This window comes from Sciurus vulgaris, assembly GCF_902686455.1.
Source record: "Sciurus vulgaris genome assembly, chromosome: X".
Lineage (NCBI taxonomy): Eukaryota > Metazoa > Chordata > Mammalia > Rodentia > Sciuridae > Sciurus > Sciurus vulgaris.
In genome coordinates, this window is record NC_136471.1 from 31,446,721 (window position 1) to 31,458,552 (window position 11,832).

Genomic DNA, 11,832 nt, shown 5'->3' on the forward strand with positions numbered 1-11,832 from the left:
GGCCCTCAGTTATAGAGGGGATTTTGGTTTCATAGGGTACAATGATGTAATCATTGGGAGCTGGGTACATGCAGTCTTGACCATCAGGGGCTAGTTGTACAGATTAAAACTTTAACTTAGGAGGGTGATTGTAAAAAGGTTGAAGCTCCTTGTTCTTTTTCTGGGATTCATTGTTTCCCAGAGTTTTAGAATTTGCTGTGCCTCCTTTTAGGGCTAATTTGTGATGGGGGAAGGTCATGGTTTAGGGCCCATTGTTATTGGGAAAGGGTACAACTGAGAAAGGTTTAATGTTTAGCCAATTTCCTCTCCCTTCTCCAGAGGCACACTGTCCCTCCTATTTTCTTGGGGAGCTGTCTTTTAGGAATATTATTTTCCATAACACATTAATTTTACAACAAAAATTATCCTTTTGAACGTAATATTAAATACACATACACTTACCCAATTTGGGAACAACCTATCATGGAACTGGACAAGAAACAGGGTTTTATCTCAGGTGAGGCTGGCATTTAAACAGATCTCAAAGTGTTTTTCATTTGAAACTAATCTTTGCCCTCCTTCTAAATATCATTCTATTTAGGAGTGAAGATTCCTCATTTATTGTTTCCTACACGTATCTGAGTATTAGCTAACATAATACCACATCTGAAACATGAATCAAACAGGAAGGCCAACAAAGCTCTTAATTTCCTTTTTTTTTTTTTCCTGTTGGAAAAAAGTGGCAAAATGTTCCCATGTGCCAGGCCATAGCACATGTCTGTAATCCCATTGGGTTGGAGGCTCAATCAGCCTGGGCAACTTAGCAAGACCCAGTCTCAATATTTAAAAATTTTCAAAAGGGCTGGAAAGTAGCTCAGTGGTAAAGCATCCCTGGGTTCAATTCCCAATAACGCGCGTGTGTGCGCGCACGCGCACCACATTTCCATGTTCCACACTGCCTTTAAACAAATCAGGCTTTCCTTATTATATTTCCAAACATACATTTGAATTCCCACCCCAGTGTAAAGGATAACAATTCTCCATATATAACTTTTCAATAACAGTATTTTTATCCAGTTGCAAAATATTAACTGATTAATCCTAGCCTAAATTTACTTTGTTTATATAAGACTGCAAAAGGCTATCACTACTAACAATTTTAGTTTGGAGGACAACAGCTTGGTTAAATAGTCTCCTAAGCTATACATTTGAGAAGGCTTGCATACTTGGAGAACACAAATACATTTAATATACAAAAAATCAGTATTAATTATCATCACAGTTACACAGATGTCCCTATATCAAGTTAATTTTAATGTTTGAAGCATAATTCAGAATCCATGGTACTATATAGTAACTATAATCACAAATCTACATAGTTAACTGCACTCACAAAAATGCAAGGATGGATTTAGAACTCTCAGAATTTTAGGAAACAGTGCTAATGACCACCAATAGACTTCTTCCCTAATATACAAGTGCATCTCATACATATAATAAGAAAATGCTTGTTCAAAGTAAACAGCTGTACACCAAATACAAATGACTGAACTGTGAAAAGTTTCATTGACCATTTTATGTTTATGGTCCAGTTATGATATATACTACGTAGAAGAGAGTATTTATTAGTTATCTTTCCTGTATCAAACTTACATGGCTGGGCTGGGGATATAGCTCAGTTGGTAGAGTGCTTGCCTTGCATGCACAAGGCCCTGGGTTCAATCCCTAGCACCGCAAAAAAAAAAAAAAAAAAAAAAACTTACATGGCTTTTAGACAAAGTTCAAACATAATTAGCCCCCGATGTAGATATGTCAATAGTCACATATTTAGAATGTCAAATACACAATAATCTAAACTAAATTGTTGATTTAACCAGAGCTATGAAGAAATCATTTAAAAGACTTTAATCTGGGTGCAGCAGGGGAGCATGCCTATAATACCAGTGACTCAGGAGCCTGTGTGCAAGTTCAAATTCAGCCTCAGCAATTTAAGGAGACCCTGTCACAAAATAAAAAACAAAAAGGTCTGGGATATGACTCATGGTAAAGCACCCTTGGGTTAAATCTCCAGTACCCAAAAAAAAACAACCCAAGAATTTAAAACAGGTATTTAAGTGAATCATAATTCTTTTAAGTCTTATATTCCCTAAATAATGAAAATCTAGTAGACATAAGAAATTATCTTGATAAATAAGAACAGATAAATATTTTAAGAAAGTCTTATTGTTTTAAACAGAGAATTTAGATTCTGATTTTATATCAGGAACATTAAAATCTGACCTTGGAAAACCTTTAAATAACCTTACCTGACATAATTATAGCCAACTTAATCACATATACAAATTTCCTAAGTTTTATCTTCCATGAACCTTCTCCAACTTTAAGACACTCTACAACTTGTTTGCATCCTGTCTCGTTTTCCCCATCTCAGACTTTAGGACAAGTCAGTCACTAACTGCCAGACTAACAAACAAAGTAACACATAAACCAATTACATTAAACCAGAGTGCACTTGAGTTGTACAGGCCATTCTGTACCACAGTGAGAAATCTTTTACTTAGTCATTGGTTTATACCGGTAAATATACCAGAAGATCAAAATTCTCCCTAGAGGCACTGACACAAAACTAGTGCTTTCCATTCTTACGAAAATCACAACAGAGATCTCCTCAAACCATCTTGGTTTTTCTGTGTACTTTCCCTGTCAGACAAATGACAAAAGCACAAATCAGTTCCAAAGAACCCAAATTGGATCAAAACAGCCCCAAAGGACAAGGAAAAGAAAGGGCAAGGCCCAACCTGCACTGCAGGGGAGAACTTACCAGGTATCAGACTTAGGAGCCTGAAGAGTCCAAAAGTTCACTTCTGTTTCCCAAATGATAGCAAAAAGCACTCAGTGCCATCCCAAAGTGGAAAGAAAGGGAGAGACCAAAATTAATGTAATTTGATCAGCTTTTCTGCTGTCCTAGTTCCAGGGTCAGGTAACTGCAACTGAATGGTGCATCTTCTCCTGTGACAGCTCCCCTGAGCTGTTATTGGAATTCTAGACCTGAGGCCTGGCTCTAGGGGTCCACCACTTGCCCCGAAAATGGAACAGAAAAGGTAATGGTGAGGGCATTAAAGGTTTGAGTGGGGTGGCACAAGTCTGTAATCTCAGCAAATTGGGAGGCTGAGGAAGGAGGATCCCCAAGTTCAAGGTCAGCCTCATCAATTTAGGGAAGCCCTACCTTAAAATAAAAAATAAAAAGGGCTTGAGATGTAGATCAGTAGTGGTAAAGCGCCCCTGGATTCAAACACCAGTACCAAAAAAAGAAAGAAAAAAAAAAAAAAAAAAACAAGCATGAAAGCAACTTTCATGCTGCACCGAGATGACCAGGGGATCTATGTACTTAGCCAATGTTCAAGGACTGACAATGACCCAGAGCTTTAGTACAAAGGAAATGAAGGGGTGGTGCTTTTCACGACTAACACAGCAGGTGATCCTGTAGGTGGGGTATTGTCCCAGATAGAAAACTTGCTATTGCCTGAGGGTTGCTGCAACTCACCACAAGTTGTTTGTTGGATCAGACCTTGTTCTGGAATCCAGAGTGGCTCTGGAGAAAAGAGGGATGCAAATGGAGGCAGAAATAACAGTTTTGTTTTTTTTTTTTTCCCAAGGGGTGTGGGGACTACTGGGGATTGAACCCAGGGGTGCTTACCACCAAGCCACATCTCTACCTCTTTTTATTTTGATGCAGGTCTAAGTTGCTTAGACCTAAATTACTGAAGCCAGCCTTGAAATTGCACTCCTGTCTCAGCCTGCCAAGTTCCTGGGATTACAGGTGTGCACCAACTAACCTGGCCCTAAATCTTTAATACTGCTCTTAGCCATCCATCACACATTTGCAGGCAAAAGTGAAGAATAAGTCCTTGTTATAAATTGAGATATTTAGATATATGTCTTTTAAGACTCTCTGATATAACTGATGCTTTTTTTGTTTGTTTTCTTGGTGCTGGGGACTGAACCCAGGACCTTGTGCTTGTGAGATAAGCACTCTACCAACTGAGCTATATCCCTAGGCCAAATTGATGTTTTGATTAGCTAACTCTAGTCCCAATTAAATCAGGAAAGAAGGAATTTACTACTTTGATTACGCCTTAATTTGCCATTACTATTGCTTCTCCCCATCTCATCGATAAATGGCTTATAATACATAGTTAGTTCATTTCTGGCCTAAACTTTCATATGATCTTCATTTCCATATTTTAGAGCAACCTGCTCTACCTGTTGATCTGTGAACTTCCTCCTAGACTCCGCAATCGGATCTGTTCCTACCTCAACGCAGATAGGTCAGTCTAGTTGCAGATCTCAGTCTTTTCAAGTCTGTCTTTTCCTGTTTTAAGATATGACTCCAGTTCTGACCTCTAGAGTATAAGAGGACATGTCTAGGAGCCAACCCTTCAAGCTCTTTGAGAAAGCTCCTATACACCATTTTTTTTTCAACTCTTTCCATGTGCAAATTCACAATAGAAAAACTACGTGTAATTTGGTTTTCCCTCCAGAAATGAAAGTAGCTACTGGATTCATTTTAATCAAGTGGCATTATAGCAAAAATATTCTAACTCAGGTTATTTTGCAGTTTGTCCTTCCACTATGGTGATTTTCAGACCCTACTGTACATTACAATCTCCAGAGCAGCAGCTAAAATGCATATACCTGAGCCCTAGGACTGCTACCCCAGAGATTCTGAGGCAGTAGGTCTAGGGTGGGGTCTAAGAATCTGCATATTGAATGAGCACTAAAGTGATTTTAATCTTGGGGATGCCCTAGACCACATTTTCAAATACCATGCTTATTAAGTTGTCAATAAAGCCTAGTAGGAACCACTTAAGTAGCAGGAAATTCTTTCAGTGCTGTTTAAGAATATGCATCTGAAAGCCTGGTTTTCTCCTCTGATTGCGCATTAAATGCAAAGAGAAGGAAATCAAGAGCTAAACTGCTGGCACTATCTCTTTAAAGAGCATCATTATTTTGCAAATGAAACGTTTGCTAGCTTCTTTCACAAAGAAAATGTTCTGCTTGCTGTGGGAGTAAAAGGCGTTATGATTGCAAAACTTTTGTTCACCAAATTCCAGTCCTTTTAAATGACTTTAGACAATACTCTTAGCTGTTTGTACAGTACTTAAAAAATCCAGAGGAAGTGGTTTCAGTGTGGGCTAATGCCAGTGTTATTTAGAGAACATACAAACATGATCAAGACTAAAAAATGCTCCAGGGGTCAGAATAGTGGCCTTCCCAGCAATATGACCTTCATCTGCCACCAAGTCACACAAGAGCACAGACTATCCACCTCCTAAAGGTGTGGAAAGTCAGCCAGGCACGGTGGTACCTGCCTATACCCAGTGGCTTGGGAGGCTGAGACAGGAGGATCATGAGTTCAAAGCCAGCCTCCGCAAAAGCGAGATGCTACACAACTCAGTGAGACTGTTAGCACAAAAAGACCAGGGAGGACTCAAACCTCATGAGTCATCTCAGCTGTTTTCTCAGGAACACAGTTTCACAGGGGATACAGGGATGAAATGGCACCCATGGAGCCACTTTTCTGGTGGAAAATGAGCCACTGAAGAAAACAGGGACTGGGTTTATATAGGTTATTTTGAGGGGTGGTCTAGTGAGCTTGTCAGTTTCCTTGAGCACTCAGGAATTTGAGCTTTTTGGGACGGGCGGTCTCTGGGCAGTGTCGGGAGAGGAGTTACTTTGAAGGAGACTAACGCCGCCTAGAGACTGTTACTTTAGGGGTGATAAAACACCTCCCTGTCTGCAGCCGGCACCAGGGAAACATTTGTCTTGGGAGATGAAGGCTGTCAGTGTGTGGCCTTCTTTTTCACTCCCCTTTCCCAGGTCACATTACCTCAGGGATTTTTTTTCCCCATTCTCCATCTCTTTTAGAGACCCTGTCTCTAAATAAAATACAAAATAGGACTGGGGATGTGGGTCAGTGGTCAAGTGCCCCTGAGTTCAATCCCCGTACCAAAAAAAAAAAAAAGGTGTGGAAAGTTAATTACCTCTCCATTTCAAAGACCAGAAACTGGCTCAACAGCCCTTGGGATGTCCTCCCTACTCCTGGTTCCAGGCTCTCTAGGCAACAGCAGAGTAGGGGGATTCATTTTCAGTTTGACACTTTACTAAGACCTGTGGCAAATTGTGTCCCTCTTCTGAGCTTACAGAATTAGGACATCAATATTTACCTCCCAAGACGGTTGTGAAAATTGAGTTTAGTGTATGAAAATGCATAGCAAAATACCTGGCAGTAAACCACCACTACAACATTCATTCTTTTAGTCCTACCTAATAATTTGATTTGAGTCATTGTCACACTAATCCCTCAATAGCAATGAGAATGTCTCAGGCCATCATTTAGTTCAGGGCAGTACTCTTTTCTAGTGGACACCATATGCCATTATATGGTCGGTTTTATCAGTTAACAGTAAAGAAATAATGGATGTGTAGCTGTTAGGTTGCCAGCAGATAGAGTAGTGAGGGAGATGATGCGGAAGAGCCTAGGCAGCCCCGGCAACATGCAAGTGAAGAGGTCAGGGGTGGAGCCAGGCCAAAGGAACATGGAGAGGGTCTTCCAGTGAGATCAGCTTCCCAGTTGACAAGAGTGTTCCTGAACACAAGCAGGGGACCCAATTAGACACTTCCCTACTCATGCTCCTAAGGGGAACGCCAATGAATAATACTGAGGAGAGCCAGTTCAGAGGCCCAGAAAAGGAAAGGAGGAAATTCCAGGGAAGCCAAAACTTCCTCATGGGACACCTGATTCCAAGGCCCTTTCTCTTCAGAGACGTCTATTACTGTCACTTCTGCAATAAACCTGCCGCTTGCTTGCTATCTGTGCCCTGTTCTTCGATTCTTTGCTGAGCAAAGACAACAAATGCAACACCCCTACATGGTAACAGTACTATAGGAGTTATGAGTTTCAATGCTAATTGAGGACACTTCTTTTCCTTAAAAATTCATTTTAACCTGGTTTGGTGGTACACGACTATAATCTCAGCAGGTTGGGAGGCTGAGGCAGGAGGATTGCAGGTTTCAAGCCAGCCTCAGTAACTTAGTGAGGCTGTAAGCAACCTAGTGAGATCCTGACTCCAAACAAAAAATAAGAAGTGCTGGGATTGTGGCTCACTGGTGTTCTTGGGTTTAGTCCCTGGGACAAAAATCATTTTATTCCATTTGTTTTCACAGTATTTTATTGAAGTGAAACAAGTAGATACAGCAAAATTTGGATTTATCTAACAGAAAAATTAAGGTGAGAGGTCTTAAAAGGTGCAAGGGAGGCAATACAATTTTCTGAAAACCTGATGAATGATCTGAACCCTATTTCCACTCGACAAAAACATTATACATGTCAAATTTTGCATTCAGTATGTGAAGGTTCACAGACCATCAATGAAATCCAGGCTAAGAAACTCTGCTGTGAGTATTAGAGTACCCTTACTTGTTCTCAGTAAACTATGAATTTGAGGCCAAGCCTAATCCCCTCTTTCTAATCCTGAGAATCACATGGGGAACTTCTCTTTGAGGACTGTTAAAACACCCACAGAAAACTTGTGTGGGGTCCTTTAACAAACACATGGGATCTCAAAAGAACTACATATAGCACATGTCTAGGTAATGATGGGGTTGCCATGGTGAGAAAATTAGGAACACAATTTAATAGGAATTTAGTGAATTTGTTTTCTAGCTTCCATAAATTAGGCACAAATAGAAGGCAGAAGGAGGGGGTGACAGGAATAGTCCAAGGAAGACGAAGTTTTCTCCATGAGACCCATTCAAATTTCTGAAGTTATGTTATCCACATGGTTCAAGTCATATTGTAACTATGCTGGGAAATGCATCTGCTCCATAGTCAGGCACTACCTCCCACCTTCCCAATTCTGCTTTTTCTAATGGAGTTTCACAATCTCAATTAAACAATGATCTATTTCTCAGATTATCAATGCAGATCTGGCAGATCTGTTTTTCGGGTGGCTAGCAGGTTGGGGAGGTAAGGACAAAATAGCCTACATACAATAAATAACAGGAATTAGACATCAGACAAAAAGTAAGTGGTAAACTATGTTCAATTAGCTTCTATAGTTACATATTTTTTAAACTTTCAGTATAAGCATGGCATGGTTATTCATAACCCATCTGCCTCCTACAAACAGAACTATTTTTAAAGGGTCAGAATATAGCATTATTCAGATATAAAGGTAGCAATCTTGGCCTTCCCTCAAACAAATGTGAATGCAAACTTGTTCCTCTAAGAATCATCTCCCAGCCTCCCCTCGAAAAAGAATAATCTCCACTTCCTCATCTCATGTGTTTAAAAATGTGCTTTTGAGAAAAAGTTGGTGATGTAAGGAATATAAGCTACAATCAATAATAACATATGTAGCTCACATATGCCACATACATGGTTTATATGACCTTGACATCATTAGCACAAATTTTTGCCCCTATCATCCTCATCTATTTAAATCAACTTTTTTTACTACTGCTACCAAAGGACCTCTTATGGTTTAGATATTAGGTGCTCTTGGGGTACACATTTTGTCCAGGAGGGGAGCTCTTTCTCTGCTTCTTGACCCTGTCCAGACCTGCTTTCTTCCATCATACTGTTCTGCCATGATATTCTGCCTCACCTCAAGCCCCAAGGAATGGATCCAGCCATCTATGGACTAAGACCTTTTAAATAATGAGCCCCCAAATAAACTTTTCCTTCTCTAATTGTCCTTGTCAGGTCTTTTGATCACAGCAGTGAAAAGGGTGACATGACTAAAAGGGTGACCTGACAAGAATAATTGGAGCAGGAAATGTTTATTTTGGGGCTTACAGCTTCAGAGGTCTCAATTCATAGATGGCCAACTCCATTCCTCTTTGCCAAAGGGAGGCATAACATCATGGTGAAAGGGTGTAGCAGAGGAAAGCAGCTGCGGATAAGTCACCAGGAAGCAGAGAAAGAGACTCCACTCTCCAGAAACAAAATATATGCTCCCAAGTCACGCCCCCAGTGACCTACCTCCTTCACCTGCACCCTACCTGCCTATTGGGATTAACCCACTGATTGGGCTAAGGCTCTTATAACACAATCATTCTACCTCTAAATCTCCTCTGAGATCATATCTCTCACATGAGCTTTTAGAGGACACCTCATATCAAAACCATAACAGCATCTAAGGAATCACCAAATGCGAACACAGGCTTTGTTCCTTTTTCTAGTGAGAAATGATATCCAGAAGAAAACTAAGTTTAGTACTAAATTGGAAAAAAAAATGATTTTTAAATTAATGGATAATGAATTAAAATATTCAAAAAATGAAGAAATTGAGAAAGAACTTTAAAACTGAAAAAAAAGGACTTGTTTTAAGACTCAGCAAATATAGGAAAGCAGTTCTCACCTTAGTGCCTTCAGCAATGAAAACCAGGGAAGATAAGCAAGTGATAGTTATGTTGCCTGTTCATAAGACTTAAAGGATAAACACAAAATTATCCATAAATAGGGAAGTTAGGTTTTCAAGTTCACAGGGTTTGATCTGGCATTTTCTGCTCTTCCCTGACTATATTCTCTTCTAAAAATACTTCATCTAGTCCGACAGCTTTAATACCATCTGTATACTATTACTGAACTTATTTTTCATCCCTAACTTCTCTCAGATCTATCAGGATCAATGCAAAAAAAGAGTTGATTCTTTGGAAAGATAAATAAGATTGATAAACCCATAGCTGATCTAACCAAAGAGAGAGAAGACATAAATTAAAAAATTAGAAATGAAAAAGGAGATAATAACACAAACACTTCTGAAATCCAGAAAAATAATTAGAAACTATTTTGAAAATCTATGCTCCACTAAACTGGAAAATCTAGAAAATATCAACAAATTTCTAGACACATATAACCTACCTAAATTGAACCAGAAAGATATGGAAAATCTAAATAGACCAATATCAAGTAATGAAATTCAAATAGCAATTAATCTTTCAACAAAGAAAAAGCCCAGGACCATTTGGGTTCTCAGCTGAAAATCGACAGATCTTCATTGCATGAATGATTTTTGTCATAATGAACCCAAATACTATGTTTAACTACAAGGCTCTAATTAAAAAAAATCAAACTATCAAAAAATGTTATAATAGGAAAAACACAAAAGATAATTGCACTAATTAGGAAACAAAATTATATAAGAAATATAGGAAATACCTGGCCAAGTGACAGGAATAAGTGTTTCCATATTAATAAAAACTTTATATAGGGACTAAATTCACCTATTAAGAAATGGATTAGCAGTATGGATTTTGAAAACTATTCATCTATGTGTTGTCAACAACAGAAACACTTTCAATCCAAAGATGCAAACAAATTGAATATAAAAAGGATAGAAAAAATACATTCACGTAAACAATAAAAGAGAATGTAAGGACTGGTGTTGTAGCTCAGTGGTAGAGTACTTGCCTAGAACGTGTGAGGCCTGGGTTCAATCATCAGCACCACATAAAAGTAAATAAAAGGTATCGTGTTCATCTACAACTAAAAGAAAAATTTTTAAAAAGAGAACTTAAGTGGCCTACTAATTCTGTAGCAGACAAAATAGACTAAATCAATACAAGAGACAAAAAAGGAACTTATACATTGATAAGTGTGACAATTCATCAAGAAGATATATATAGCACAAGATATATATAACAATTATAGACATGCAAAAAAGATCAAAATACATGAAGTAATTGACAGAATTGAAAAGAGAAACAGTTCTACAACTTGTGCAAACTTCAATAACACATTTTCAATAATAGATATAGTATCTAGACAGAAGATCAATAAAGAAATAGAGGACTTAAAAAAAATAGAGGACTTAAACCACACTGTAAGTCAAATATGTCCTGCAGATATACAGAACATTATACCAAATAGCAGAATACACATTTGTCTCAAGTGCATCTGCCATATTTAAGATGGAGCATACATTATGCTAACAGGTCTCAAAAATTTGTTTTTCAAAATGAAGTAATATAAAGTACTTTTGTCAGGAGGGGGTAACACTAGAAATCCATAACAGAAGGAAAATTTCAAAATTTATACATACGTGGAAATTAAACAACACACTCTTAAAAAAACAATGAGTGAAAAAAATCAGATAATACTATGATACAAATGAAAATAAAACCAGGCTTGGCAGAATATACCTGTAATTCCAGTAAATCAGGAGGCTAAGGCAGAAGAATCTCAAGTTGGAAGTCAGCCTTGGCAACTTAGTGAGACCATGTCTCAAAAAATAACAAAGTCAAAGTCTGGGGTGAGGGTCAGACCCTCTGGTTTCAATCCTCAGTACCACCAGTGGCGGGGGGGGGGGGGAATAAAGGAGTCTGAGCTCTCTCTGCTTCTTGTCTGTCATGTTCTGAGCTGCTTTCCTTCACTACAACCTTCCACCATGATGTTCTGCCTCACCTTGTGCTCAGAGCTATGGAGTCGACCAATCATGAACTGAACTTCTGAAACCAGTCAAAATAAACTTTTCCTCCTCGAAGTTGTTCTTGTTAGGTCTTTTGGTCACAGTGACATAAAGCAGACTAAAACAGAAATTCATACCATGAGTGGGGCCATTGCTGTGACTAAACTGACCACGTGGTTCAGAAGCTTTTGGCAATCATTTACATGGTTTACTTCTGAAAATTTTAGAGATGCAAGCAGGAAAAGCTTTAGAACATCGTAAGATGTGCTCAATGAGAAATTCTGGTTGGAGCTCAACATTAGAATGACAATAGGACTGTAGACAGTAAGGACTGGGCCCATTAGGTTTCAGAGGAAAAGGAGGACTCTACTGGAAATTG

At 38.7% G+C, this 11,832-nt stretch overlaps 1 long non-coding RNA gene across 1 annotated transcript in view; it reads right to left on the reverse strand.

Annotated features, from left to right (window-relative positions):
• LOC306650954 overlaps window positions 1–3,302 on the reverse strand; it is a 192,550-nt gene extending 189,248 nt beyond the window's left edge. Inside the window, exons 1-2 of the long non-coding RNA XR_013761064.1 lie at window positions 3,206–3,302; window positions 2,801–2,843 (exon numbers count right to left, since the gene is read on the reverse strand). This is a non-coding gene — a long non-coding RNA (uncharacterized lncRNA). The remainder of the gene's footprint in view (window positions 1–2,800; window positions 2,844–3,205) is intronic.
• Between the last annotated feature and the right edge of the window lie 8,530 nt (window positions 3,303–11,832).